A 14,907-nucleotide genomic window follows, 5' to 3' on the forward strand; every position below is an offset into this window, starting at 1 on the left:
AACTGAAAACACTAAACATTTATAATAATGGTTGATTTCTTTAAACCATTTCATTTCTAGTCATATGACAGTATTGTGTGAAAACATTAGCAGTTTTAATTTCATTTAGATAGCTACAGTATGAATACTGTATATGTAACTTCATTTTAAATAAACTGCTTATAAGAGAAAATAATAGAATAAGTTTGAATTGTATACTTAGGAATAAGTCATAAGTTATTGTGAATATGAAAGGTGATGTTTTAAAAAGTATAATACTTCCTGTAGAACCATGATCAGGACCTGACATATGTCCAGGTGGTAAATTACCGCAGTCATGTTTTCAAGTGTGGAGCGTTCATCCCATGGTTTGGAATGACCTGATGCAGGCTCTACTCCCAGTACATATAACCGGACGAACTGAGAAAAAAGGGGAGTGTGTGGGTGGTGCTCACAGGATTGGGCTGGTTCAGATGGGGGAGGCAAAGGGGGCTTATCATGCTCTCTCAGAGGATAATGCCCTCCTCCCCACCAAGGCATAGCCCTTGGCTAAATGTGGGGGCGCCCCAAATGAGCAAGTGAGAAAAATAAAACTCTGGAAGTTTGACCCAGAGTGGCCAACCCACAAACAGGGTTTCTCTCTGTGGACAATGGTAAGGCACTGGATAAGGCCAGAGGAGAACAATGCCCTACAACTAGTGGAGCAGGTGGTCTGCTTCCTGCTCCTAAATAGCCTACCATAGTACTTCAACCATCCGGTCTGGGGACAACAATTCCAAAACATGGCAGAGCTCATGGTGCTTGTGGAAGCATTTAGGAGAGCCTCACAATCTGGGAGAACAGAACCGTCCCTTAGTTAAACCCAGACAAATATGTCCCAAAAACTCAGTCCCACCACTACAAACCAGAGCCTGCATCAATGTCACCGAATTTGCGGTCACAAAATCTACTTGGGGACAAAGAGGAATGCAGATGGAGGGGGAAGGAAGGGTGGTGTGCACTGACAAATCCCATGGCGATTCCACATACAGTAGTGGTGATTATAAATGGATTTAAAACTGAGATCTTATTAATTTCCGGCAGCAACATTTCCATTGTTGCCCATCGGTATTTGCTATCGTGACAGTGGCTAAAAATTAAGACTAGTCTAACCTGCATCCACGGAGAAACCCACTGGTACATGTATCATCAGTTGCAGAGGATCGCTAAAAAAGTTAGCCATAGTGGTCCTTCCAAATCCACCATTCCCGGTGAAACTGGGGCAGGACTGGTGTAAAATTAAAAGCGGTTTGGCACCTTGCATTCCTAAATCAAATTAGGGCCTAATTATAGATGGGGATGATCCGTCTCAAGCTGCCTCCACCATGTAACCAGCTGGATGGAGAGAGATGATGCGGCCACTCCATCAGAAACATCATCAATCAATGGCACGAAGGATCAGGAGGAAACCACTCCCCTTGAGGTTGGTCATGACCATCTTTCCATGTTACAGTATCAGTTTAGAGAAACACCGGCTTCTTTGAAAAGGGAACAGTGGAATGATGATTCCTTTAAATTTGCAAAAAATGCAGTCATTCCTCTCAATGGCCAATGTACTCATGAGCCCATGCCACAGGGTCCTCACTTTATTTTAGAAAATGACCTTTTGTATCAGGTAGCGGAGCATGAGGAGGAGGTGCGGAAGTTGCTGCTAATACCACAAAACTTCCAGCGACAGGTTTGTGAATTAGCACACGTCCACCTCCTAGGAGGCCATTTGGGCACTAAAAAAACTTTGGAACGGATTAAGCTCTGATTTCATTGGCCAGGAAACAACGAGGTGGTTCATTCCTTTTGCACATCCTGCCCGGAGTGTCAATTGCGACAAATTCCTAGGAAGGACTGTGCTCCTCTCATTTCCATTCCCCTGATTGATGTCCAATTTGACCCCTTCAGCCCTCAGCTCACGGACACAAATATATTTTAGTCCACGTGGATTATGCTACTCGATATCTTTGAACTGTTCCTTTGTGCTCAGCCACTTCTAAAACAATCACACAGGAATTGGTAGGGGTCTTTGTGCAATTTGGCTTCCCTAAGGAAGTCCTGACGGACCAAGGGACACCTTTCACCTCAGAGACGTTCAGGAAAATGGCCAAGTTACTTAAAATAAAACACTTGAACACCAAGGTGTATCATCCTCAAACCGATGGTAGTGGAGAAGTTTAATCAGACTCTCAAACAAATGCCCAGGTGGTCAGCGAGGATCGGAGGAACTGGGACCAGCTCCTCCCTCTCATCCTTTTTGCATATCGGGAATTCCCACAAGCCTCTATGGGCTTCTCACCTTTTTTAATTATTGTATCGACGACAACCCCGGGACATATTGGATATTTTAAAAGAAGGATGGGAGGAAGAGGCTCTCCCTTCCACAAATATATTAGAATATATTGCGCAATTACACAATAGATTTGGAAACATTCATCCATTACTCAAAAGTCACATGGAAGAAGTGCAAGCAGCACAGGCCCCATATTACGATAGAGACACGTCTCTCCGGGAATTCCACCTGGGTGATTGGGTCATGGTCCTTGTTCCTACCTTCCATTCTAAATTGCTAGCCTATTAGCAAGGCCCATATGAAATTAAGTAGAGGAAAGGACTCGTTGATAATTTGGTGAAACAACCCAATCGTCGATTGAGCGAGCGGGCCTATCATGTGAATCTGCTGAAGCCATGGAAGGACAGGGATCTCAATCCCTCCTCCAGTCAGCCCTGATCACTCTTTGCTCACAAAAATAACGTTGATAGATAGATAGATAGATAGATAGATAGATAGATAGATAGATAGATAGATAGATAGATAGATAGATAGATAGATAGATAGATAGATAGATAGATAGATAGATAGATAAGAACTTTATTTATCCCGAGGGAAATTCTTTTGTCATATACATGCTCAGTGCAACAAGAGGAATAAAGATAAGGTAGTAAAGAGTTAAAAAGATCAGTAGTAATAGTGCAAACAGAATAATAAAATAACTCTAAACAAAGTAACAAATAACTATAACTAATAGTTTGTATTATAACTATATACCTAATTTGTGCAAAGCAACAAACAACTATAACTAAAACTATAACAGATATAATAAAACAACAGATTATTAGTGCAAGTGGTTATGAAAAGTGACTTAGTGTTTGTGCTATGAATAAATGAGATAGCAGCATGTGATGATAGGATGAAACAAACATTCAGTAACATACAGATGAGTAAATAAAAAACCGAATGAGATCTAATGACAAAAATTCTGAAAAAGATCACCTACAGAATGAGGAAGAGTTATACAGTCTTATTGCCACAGGTAGAAAGGATTTCCTGTGGCGTTCGGTTCTGCATTTGGAGGCAATGAGTCTTTTGGTGTGTGTGCTCTGATGACCCATCAAGGAGGCGTGCATGGGGTGAGAGGGGTTGTCCATGATACCGAGAAGCTTTTTCAGCATTCTTCTCTCAGACACCTCCACCAGGATCTCCAGTCTGACACCCAGGACAGAACCAGCCTTTTTAATCAGCTTGTTCAGCCTGTTGGCATCAGCTGTCTTCACCCCACTGCCCCAGCACACAGCTGCAAAAAACACCACGCTCTCTACCACAGAGTGATAGAACATAGTCAGCATTTTCCTACAGACATTGAAAGACCTGAGCCTCCTCAGTAGGTAAAGCCGGCTCTGCCCTTTCTTGAAAACCGTGTTGGTGTTCTTGGACCAGTCCAGTTTACTGTCAATGTGTACCCCCAGGTACCTGTAGTCCTCAACCACCTCAACATCCATTCCTCTGATGGTGACAGGGGTGGGAAAAGGAGCCTGCTTCCTAAAGTCCACAACCAGTTCCTTTGTCTTTGTGATGTTTAACTTCGGTGCGGATCTGAGTTCCAGACAAAGATGGGAGCTGGAAGCAGTTATCCTGTCTGTCCCGGAGGTAGTGATTGAAACACCTAGAAGAACCTTTCTGATTGCGCATGATATTGTGACAGAACCTGGAGTTATAGTTGGAGAACGCCCATATCGCCTTCCCGAGGCATAAAGAGCTGAAGTGGAACTTGAGATAAAGTGCATGCTGGAACTAGGAGTAATAGACTAAAGTCATAGTCCCTGGTCCAGTCCCATAGTCTTGGTCAGTAAGCCTGATGGAATTTGGAGGTTCTGTAATGACTTCCATCAACTTAATCAAGTCCCCCAGTTTAGCCTTAACCACCTCATCACACTGCCTGCATGATAAAATGGTGTTGTTTTTACTGCAGAGAAAATGGTCACCTCCGTGTTTCTTGTTCATATTTAGTGAGAAAACAATCAAGTAACCTTTCGACTCCACTCATGATATCAACTACTTACAACCACTGCATGTGTTACAACTGCTTACAATGCCAGTGATGTTTTAAGGTTTTACCAAGGAAGGGCTGTTATTGGCTCGCTGATACAAAAACGTATTCTTGTGTAACTAACAATTTTAAAATAACTGCTCTTCCATTAAAAATAAAGCTTTGAATATTGGCAGTAGATGGTAATTAGTTGGTAAAGTGGGGTGCTAGAAAACATTACTACTCCATTAAAATTGAGTGATCTCCAACAGAAATAGTTTGTTGGGTAAGTATATCTGAATGTTAGTGTACACATCCTACTTCAGCATCCATGATGCATTGTGGTTCAATACAATTAATACCAGAAATTTATTTATTTTGGGGATACTTTTGATAAGAAATATGCTGCTGAACTCCTGCCTCATGGCCCTGTTTATTGCATCATTGAACTATTACTTAGCACACCATTTCCTAAAGGCAAAATCTATGTCCCAAATTGAAAGTCAGGTCATGGATGAAGTATATACAAGAAACTTTACAAATTGTTTTATTCAGCTTTCCAATAGTCATTTACAATTAGGATAATTTTCATCAAGAAAAAAGACAGGAGATCCTCACCATGTATAGATTATTGAGAATTCAATAAAATTACTATAATGAACAATTATTTATTAATATAAGTATTAGTAAACAAAATTACCAGTTCCATGGTCTTTACAAAATTAAACTTACGTAGTGCATAAAAACCACTTTCACATTCGTGTTATAAATGAATGGAGCATAGCCTTTAACACTTCATAAATACATTAAGAATGCAAGGCCATTACTTATGGTTCCCTTTACCTTCATTGACTTGACAACATGTGTAACTCCTATTATAACATGCTCCCTTTCTCTTTTAAAGTATTTAATAGTTCTGTCATTGCAAACTGCAACCCTTTATTACCTGCAACCTCAGTCAGCACTAGATTATCGAGAATTCAAAAAAATTACTATAATAAACAATTATTTATTAATATATGTTTTAGTAAACAAAATTACCAGTTCCATGATCTTTACAAAGATAAACTTACGTAGTGCTTACAGCTACTTTCACATTCATAATATAAATTAATTGAACACAGCCTTTAACACTACATAAATTCATTAAGAATGCAAGGCCATGATTTGTGGTTCCCTTAGTCTGCACTGTAAAAAAATTCTGTAAATTTACATAGAAATTTAACAGCAAAATGCTGTTTTCATGAAATATCAGTAGGTTGCCGTTTTGTACAGTGCATTGTGGGAAGACTTGTTCACTTCAGGTTAGTGGTCGAACAACAACAGTATGTCACTCTTATTTAACGGTATTATATCATATTTTTCGATTTGTGCGACGTGTATTATCACCACGAGGTAGTTTGCACCTTTATCTATGTTTGTCATATCTTTAAAAATATTACAGTGGAGTTTTTTTATAATGTTTTAATCAGACAAAGCAATAATTGGTAAAAGTCATGCAAAGTATTTCTAAAAATAACGTTATAAAAACATGTGGGTAACGGATCAATTAAAACAGAGACCGTCGTCGTAGCTGGGTGGCTACACACAGAAAACAACGTGTTTGAAATTCAAAAATCTGGTGCGACACGGAGCTGCGCAACTTCCATACTACATTAAAACTGCCATCGTGTTGCAAACAGGTAAGAGTTTGCTTTTATTCAAACTGTTCATTTGACTAAAAATCTGCAAATTCAACTCTCAAATTCGATTTTCGTATTATTTTTAAATTGATCGGTTCAATACACCATATGTTACTCACTGTTTTATTGGTGTTACAAATGATTTCTAAAAATCATGCGGTAAAGATTCGGTGAAGTCGTTGTAATTAACGTAATTACATGCCGTTAGCAGCTTGAAACTTTCCAAAACTGACCGGGTAACGTTAATATTCAAATACAAGAGAAATCATATGCTTGTGACATTTCACCTCAGTTTAACTTTACATTGGCAAGCTCGGTACGTATGTACAGTACCCATAGTTGGAAAGACAGGTTTAGTTTATGCTAGTTGATAGTAAATGGGTATAAGCAAATTATCGGCTGATTACTGTGAATGTGCTCATTTAAAAAATTCTAACATCAAATGCTCTTGCACTTTCGTTAGGCATTTTATCTTTTGAGCGTGACTCGAATGCATCAGTAATTTGTTAGATATCGTTCCGGCTGTCCTTTGCATTATGTTTCCCTGTCATTTCTGCAAGGAAACATGTGCTACCCCTGCGATTTATGTGAAACACATGAGAATACACAGTCATGTCTCAAATAGTGTATTCCGTTGCTGCATACGTAACTGTAATAGAAAATTTCAAAAACACGCAGGCTTGAAATCTCACGTGTACAGACACCATAAAAGATATAAGTCAGAAACCACAATGTGCACTACACATTCATTGGAATGTCATGTTGATTTGTGTGGTGCCAAAAGTTTTAGTTTACCTGACTTTATTTCTCATATCAAAATGCACATTAAAGAGGGTCGAAGAGTCACATGCCGTTTTATGCAGTGTGGTAAAACGTTTGCTGTTATATCAACATTTACCTCTCATTTGTCTAGAAAACATAAAGAAGACACAAGACAATCAATCACAACACCTGAAGCCAGCTGCTCCCAGATTCAGGAGGATAATTTTCAGTCTGATACACAGACTGATGAAGGTGAGAACTGTGAGGAACCAGATGTAAGTCCTGAAAATGTTGATGAGACATTGTTTTTAAGGAATCTTGCTCTATCCTATTTGAAACTGCAAGCAAAATTATTGCTTCCAGCCTCAGTAATTCAGACAGTCATTGAAGATATTCAGTCAATCCATGAAATCAACCTATCTCAAATGCTTTTCAAACTTCAGGAAAAGTTAGTTTCACTTGACGTTCCAGAGGCAATGATAAAAATGGTTCTTGACAATCTTAAAGCTGAAGATCTTTTTATGCTGTGTAACAGTCATACCTTAAGATCAGATCAGCGAAGAAAATCATTTTTCAAGAACAGTTTCCATTATGTTGAGCCGGTGCCTATTTGTCTAGGACAAAATGAAGCAGGAAAAGAGTGTTTTGCACAGTACATACCGGTGAAACAAACAATTGAATCTCTTCTTAACTGCAAGTCTGTAAGGGAACAGTACAGAGATGTGTACAGTCATGTCCCATTGAAGGACATTTTAAAAGATGTGTGGGATGGTAAAAATGTAACTGCAAACATGCATAAAATAGATAAATCTGCCTTAGGCTTGATCTTATATCAAGACTCTTTTGAAGTTTTGAACCCTTTAGGGTCTGGCAAGAAAAAACATAAAATACTTGCTATGTACCTTACATTAGCAGATCTGTGTCCTTATAACAGATCAAACACTGATCAAATGCAATTGGTGTTTCTCTGTAGGGAACAAGACTTCAAATACTTTGGTGAAAAATTGGTCATGAGGTGCTTAGTCGACGACCTAAAAGACCTTGAGACAACAGGTGTGTGTTTTCCTGATGGACCGAACATTAAAGCAATTTTGTGGGCGATAGCCGGTGACAATTTAGGCTCACATAGCATAGGTGGGTTTGTGAAGAATTTCAGTGAAAGCACATACTTCTGCCGATACTGTGAAATAGATAAAAAAACATTTCAGCGAGATCCACTTTCCAGGGCCACATTTCGTACAGTGCTGTCGTACAAAGATCATGTTCAAAACTGTGCTGAGGGTTTGCCTCATAGTGGAGGCATCAAATTCGACTCATCATTCAATGAGCTCTCTTTCTACCATGTTTGTCAGCCAGGGTTGCCCCCATGCCTTGGACATGATTTGTTTGAAGGTGTTGTGTCGTATGACATTCCTTTATGTATACAACATCTTGTAAAAGTTGACAGACAGTTTACTTACCTGGAATTAAATCGCAGGATTGGTCAGTTTAAGTTTCTGGGTAATGAAAACAGGGACAGACCTTGTGAAATTAACCCGGGAAGTGAGAAGCTTGGTGACCACGCTGTACAAAACTGGTGTTTTTTGAGGATGCTGCCATTGTTGATTGGTGACAAAATTGAATCCCCTGGTACAAATGAAGTTTGGCAACTAATTTTACTGTTAAGGGAAATCGTTGCACTTGTTTGTTCACCAGCCATTTCCAACGGTCAGGTGGGGTATTTGAGAGTTTTGATTGATGAGTACCTACATTTTAGGAAACACATTTTTCCTTCCCACTGTCTCAGACCTAAACATCATCATCTTAGCCATTACCCTGACCTCAGCGAAAGCTCAGGGGGGATAGAGCTTTTTCCGTTGTGGCTCCAAGGCTCTGGAATTCACTGCCGATCCACATTAGACAGGCCTCCTCACTGCCCATTTTTAAGTCTGCTCTTAAGACTTACCTCTTTGGTTTGGCGTTGGATCCTGTGTGAACAGTTGATTTTACTGTTTTAACTCTGTTTAGTTGTGTTTACTATGTTTTAATTAGTTTCATTTATTGTATTTTATTTTACTTATTTATTATTTTGTTTTTGTTTAAAATTTATTTTAGCCTATGTTCAGCACTTTGGTCAGCGGCTGTTGTATGTAAAGTGCTTTATAAATAAAGGTGACTTGACTTGACTTGACATTATTCATTTCGGTCCACTCATTCGCTTGTGGACATTAAGGTTTGAGAGCAAGCATGTTTATTTCAAACAGTGTGTAAGAAAATTACATAACTTTAAAAATCTTTGCTTTACTCTTGCAGAAAGACATCAGCTTCTCCAGGCATTTCTTCATGCTGGTGAGTTCTTCCCTCCCACTATTGTAGCAGACAAGGCAACAGAGTTTGTAGTGAGTGACTACAATGACGTCATTAGGGAAGCTGTGGCTGGATATGATTTTCAGCCTGAAAATACTACGGTTGCTCATGAGGCAACTGTTAAAGGAACAACATACAAAAAATACATGTATGTTGTTATTCAGGAAACTGATGAAGGCATTATTGTGGGGAGGATTGTGATGACAGTCATACAGAATTCTTTAGTGTATTACATCACTGAACTTTTCCAAACTTCCACTATCCATAACATGGGTGTTTACTGCTTGACAGTAAGAAATGGTTCCTACTCTTGTGTTAATCAGAATGACCTTCTGGATTATTATCCATTGTCCAAGTACACAGTCTTTGATACGTATGTAATAGTTCTTCATCATTCCCTTCTCTTAATTTAAAGCAATGTCTTGCCTGGTGGAAGAATTGAGGGCGATCATCCTCAGGGCTTTGCTGACAAATGTTGAGAACACCACAGAGCTTTTGATTGAGAGACTTTTAGAGTCGGGAGTGGAACCAAAGATGATCTCCAATTTGTTCAAGAACATGACCTCAGTAGCATTCTACCAGCTATAAAAGTCAGAAAACTTCTCAGTGCTTTCAAAATGGGTAATTACATTTTCATATCTCATTTACATTCGTTCTCAGAAGCAAAATCAGACATTTTTATTCAATAACTAGTTAGCCAGAAATTAAAAATTACATAATTTACATACTCATGTCACTGTAGGTAAATATAATCGGTAATATATCTTGGTTCCTTTGTAATGGCATTTAATGGGGTTCAAGTTAAAGCTTCAAGTGCATCCAGTCATAATAGAAGTAATCCATATGACTAATAAATTTCTTCCAAAGTTAAACGATGCATTTGTGAGCAAACCTAATAATATTGTGAGCTAATTTAGAGATAATGTTGCATAGAAATCTATACATACAGAAGCAGACATGCAAGAAAGTAAGTTTGAGAATGGCGACATGCCAGTATTTATGAATATAATTTGTTCTTGAGTGTGTTGTGACATTCCACATGCCACCATTTTAAACCTACTGTGCTGGAGTTTATTTTTTATATACATTTATATGCAACATGGCATTCACTGAATGAGCTATTCTCCTTTATTAACCAAAGTCATGTGGATTACTTTTATGATGGATGGATGCATTTTGTGGAGCATCAAAACCTTGGACACCATTGAATGACTTTATAAATCTAGAAAGAGCCAGGCTATTATTTAATATAACAAATATAATTATATAACACTATTGTTTTCATCTGAGGAAAGCCATTCATATACACTAAAGATGACATGTGTTAGTAAATTATGGGGTAATTTTAATTTCATGGTGAACTATTTCTTTAATATTAGAAAGTGTGAATAGACAAATTTTAGACATGACATTTTACAGTAAGAGTGTTAAAATTTTAATGGGGTTTTAATTTCCTGTTCAACAATTTAATTTGCTTGCTCACTACAGTAGTAAAATGAACAATGTAAATAGTTTTAAATGATGCCTACATTTGTAAAATCAAATAACTGACCATTTAAACAATATGTGATGATGTATATATTTTATTATGCTTAATTGAAGATGTGTCTATACAGATCAAATGGGGTGAATTTTAACTGCCTGTTCAATATTTTGGTGGTTTATAGAGAAAGAAACTGTCACTTTGGATCTCACCATCATGGAGAACACTCCTTCCTTGTCAGCTGGAAGCTCCTCACCATTGCCATGCTATTCTAATTTGTGTGTCTCTACTGATGGAGAATCCAACAGTCTTGAATGCAGTAGGCCATCTACATCCTATATTAGGAAATCATGGCCAGACACCTTCAAAGTACCATGGCAGCTCATGCCTGCAGAAATTCAGTCTGCTATTTCCTCTGGAAAAAGGCCTTCACCAGCAGCAAGACGACAAATGGTTAGGGTGCTTGCAGATGAAATGAAAAAATTTGAGACAACCCCAACACATGCACAGTGTTTTACCATTTGTAAAACAATTGTCAATCAATATCCCCAGAGCTTTGCAGACCAGCTTCATGATGGACGAATTATAGGGGAAGGATACAGCTCACTTTTGGCCCAGGTCAACACAAGAATTGAGAACCTCAGTCGGACCACCAGTTTCCGACAGCACCGGTCATCAGTCCATGGTGTTAAAAGAGGACCAACCGACACATATGGTTGTGTACAGTTTCAGCCTGATCTTCCTTTAGAGGAAACGGATGACTCAGTTGGGAATAAACGTCAAAAGCTGGAGGATATTTACTCTCGCGAAGGAACAAAGGGTGGCAAGAAAGCTGAAGTAATACAATTGATGGAGACAACTTTCTGCCTGCAACGAAGTCAAATAAATAGCATTCCAGCACCTTCTGTTGCAGAGGTAATAAAAAGTGGCCATACCTTTTTCTTCAGAAAGGCCTATTTATACATTTTGAGCTTCTGACTGAGATCAATGTCCTACGTGCATTTGAACTTTCTGTCGAAGAGTGTGGGAGGAGCATTGTAGAGTTTTTTAAAACCAGGCCAACTAACTCAGAAGTTAAGGCAGGTCTTTCCAAGGAGGAAGCCATTAATTCAGCCCATCTCATTGTTCAACTCCTAATGGCTCACTTTGCAGAGAATCAAGATGGGCTTATTCTTCAAGAAAATGTAAGTTTTTCTTTATATACATCGTTATTAGTTCTTACCATACATTATTATTAGTTCTTACTATGAACAAATGTGTAGGAATGGTTCAATCAAATATGTTTTGTCATACTTATAGGACTCATTTGACTACAAATTAGGATATTTTAATAAAGAAATTGTATGTTTGTCTACACAGTGCAAGAAAATGGTTACCTTGAAACTACAAAGGCACCATTAAGTTAATATATAGGGCTTTGATGATTTATTGTCTTAAAGCAATCTAATTCCAATAACTGAGTGAACAACCAAAAGAATCTTTTTTTTTGTTTTGTTTTGTTTTGTTTTGTTTTTTTTACTGTGCATCTAGAAGTCTTCCGTTTTGACTCTTATTCTGTGCACTGTATAGACAAACAGATATTAACTGTTGAAAATATGTATTTTGTGTCAATATTAACAAAAAGGTAAATAAAAGTTAAGTATACATTTGGATAAGCTATTCTTGTTTTAATAGGTACATTGTCGAATATTATTAGCACATATGTTTTTTGGAGATGTTAATTTCTAATTCTTATCTTTACCAATAGATGTCTGCCATTCCTGCTGACCTTGAGAAGACTGGTAACCTACCTGTGACTCCTCGATTGATCCTGCTTGGTAAGTATATGAAATAGATAGATAGATAGATAGATAGATAGATAGATAGATAGATAGATAGATAGATAGATAGATAGATAGATAGATAGATAGATAGATAGATACTTTATTAATCCCAATGGGAAATTCAATATGACATGTCTGCATGTTCACTAAACAAGGATCACACTCTAGGCTGGCTGGCACAACTTTTTACCATTAGGAGAACATCCATCTTTATGTGCCTCATTCTGGCCACTGTATAAAAAAAGTTTGATCAAAGTGTACTTTTTTAAACTGAAGAAAATATTTTATGTGATGCCTGAATGAGTTTGTGCTGTTTAGTTTGCATATCATAACCTTAGTGGCTTGTTGGCTAAAATATTGAAATTGCAAGGTTTGTTGTCTTGGAAGATATGAATATTATATGATTTTGTCAGGGCTTGCATAATTTTCTCACTGCCTTTTCTATGTTAGCTCTCCAAGGATAATAGTTTATAACATAATCTGTACACTCCTTTAAGGTCCAAGTGCTACTCAAGGGCAGTGGATGAAACAATGGATGATCAGCTTGGAGGGCAGAATAATCTGCGAGGGTGTGCAACCAACCTTTCTCTCTGGACTTGCTGCTTTGTTTTCACTATATTACATCTTCAACCTGTAATATCAAGAGGAAGCCGCATCCACACTGGAATTCCTTCAAAGGTAAATTTATTTTTGTCTTTCAATAATATGGTAATAATAGTATTTTTAAAAAGTAAAGTTAAAGTTTCTGGGTCTTTAAAGGTTTAAGCTGTAAGTTTGGTAACACTTCATAACATTAGCTAATGTATTAAATAACAAGCTGTTACACTACTGTGTAAATCTTTTAAATCTTGTTTTATTATTAAAGTTTTAAGACATTGATCACAGAAAGTCTTCCCTTATTATTTTTCAGATGATTTGTTGGAATAAATCTGGAAAAAGGGACCAAGGCTGCAAAAGGAAAAGTGACATCTAAAAAGACTGGGAAAACTGTTCAAAAGAAGACCATGACAGTCAATCTGAAAGTGTCAAATCTTTTAAAAAGATTGATGGACTTTGAGTGGCACTTTATTTAAAATGTTTTTTGTTTTACAGTGGTTTGTATATACTGTTATATTTTTTTTGTATTCTACTTTTTATATCCAGAAAGGGCTGGTGTTTGATAAAGCCTTTTGTTGATTTATTTTACTTATATATATTGTGTTTTTTTTTTTGTTTTGTTTCTGAAGCTTGATTTGAAGCTTGTTTATTATTTAATGTCAAGTTGAGGCCATCTTTGTATTTCTCCATGTTATGGGTGCTTATTTGTTGCACCATAGTTTATGCACTCGAAAATATGACAAAATATGACAACAAACAGCTTAACAATTAATATAATGTTAAATGGAAATAAAGAAGGAGTAAAACAATAAGTTGGTCTTATTTATTTTGTTTTCCACAAATATATAATGCAGGGTATAATAGCATTTGCAATTCAGAATAATTGGATTGTGATTAAAATGTAAATTAACAGCTATATACTGCTAAATAACATTTGTATGCTGTAGCTAACAAAACAGCATCTTGCTGTTAATTTTAATAACAGTAACCCACTGTATTTTAACAGTGCAATGCTGGCAAGTAGATTATCGTTTTTTTTTAAAGAATTTTTTTTACAGTGTACATTGACTTGATAACATGTGCAACTCCTATTACAACATACTCCCTTTCTCTTTTAAAGTATTTAATAGTCTTGTCATTGCAAACTGCAACTCTTTATTAACTTCAAGCTCTTTTGGGGCCAGTAAAACAAGTTAAAAAGATTTAACTGACTTTGGTTAGTTTTTAGTTTTAAAAATTCAAGCTTTTGAAATAACTGGAGTTACTTAAAGATCAAAAGAAGTATTTTAGACGCTGCATAAATCTCACAGTTGACGTGAGTATACAGGTACTGGTCATAAAATTAGAATATCAATGACATGATTTATTTCAGTAATTCCATTCAAAAAGTGAAACTTGTATATTAGATTCATTCATTACACACAGACTGATGTATTTAAAATGTTTATTTCTTTTAATGTTGATGATTATAACTGACAACTAATGAAAGTCCCAAATTCAGTATCTCGGAAAATTAGAATATCAATTAAGACCAATGCTAAAAAAGGATTTTTAGAAATGTTGGCCAACTGAAAGGTATGAACATGAAAAGTATGAGCATGTACAGCACTCAATATTTAGTTGGGGCTCCTTTGACCTGGATTACTGCAGCAATGCGGCGTGGCATGGAGTTGATCAGTCTGTGGCACTGCTCAGGTGTTATGAGAGCCCATGTTGCTCTGACAGTGGCCTTCAGCTCTTCTGAATTGTTGGGTCTGGCGTATTGCATCTTCCTCTTCACAATACCCCATAGATTTTCTATGTGGTTAAGGTCAGGCGAGTTTGCTGGCCAATCAAGAACAGGGATACCATGGTCCTTAAACCAGGTACTGGTAGCTTTGACACTGTGTGAAGGTGCCAGG

General features: G+C 37.3%; 1 long non-coding RNA gene across 2 annotated transcripts; it reads left to right on the top strand.

The window, feature by feature from the left end:
- The first annotated feature begins 12,126 nt into the window (after nt 1-12,126).
- LOC127527520 (uncharacterized) lies at nt 12,127-13,589 on the top strand. 2 transcript variants are annotated; one of them, XR_007934800.1, is made up of 3 exons: nt 12,127-12,403; nt 12,907-13,087; nt 13,320-13,589. It is a non-coding gene; the product is annotated as an uncharacterized LOC127527520 (long non-coding RNA). The 2 variants fall into 2 exon arrangements; XR_007934799.1 differs by lacking the exon at nt 12,127-12,403 and having other exon boundaries at nt 12,560-13,087.
- Nucleotides 13,590-14,907: the final 1,318 nt, after the last annotated feature.

The sequence above is a fragment of the Erpetoichthys calabaricus genome, chromosome 4 (genome assembly GCF_900747795.2).
Source record: "Erpetoichthys calabaricus chromosome 4, fErpCal1.3, whole genome shotgun sequence".
Taxonomy (NCBI): Eukaryota; Metazoa; Chordata; class Cladistia; order Polypteriformes; family Polypteridae; genus Erpetoichthys; species Erpetoichthys calabaricus.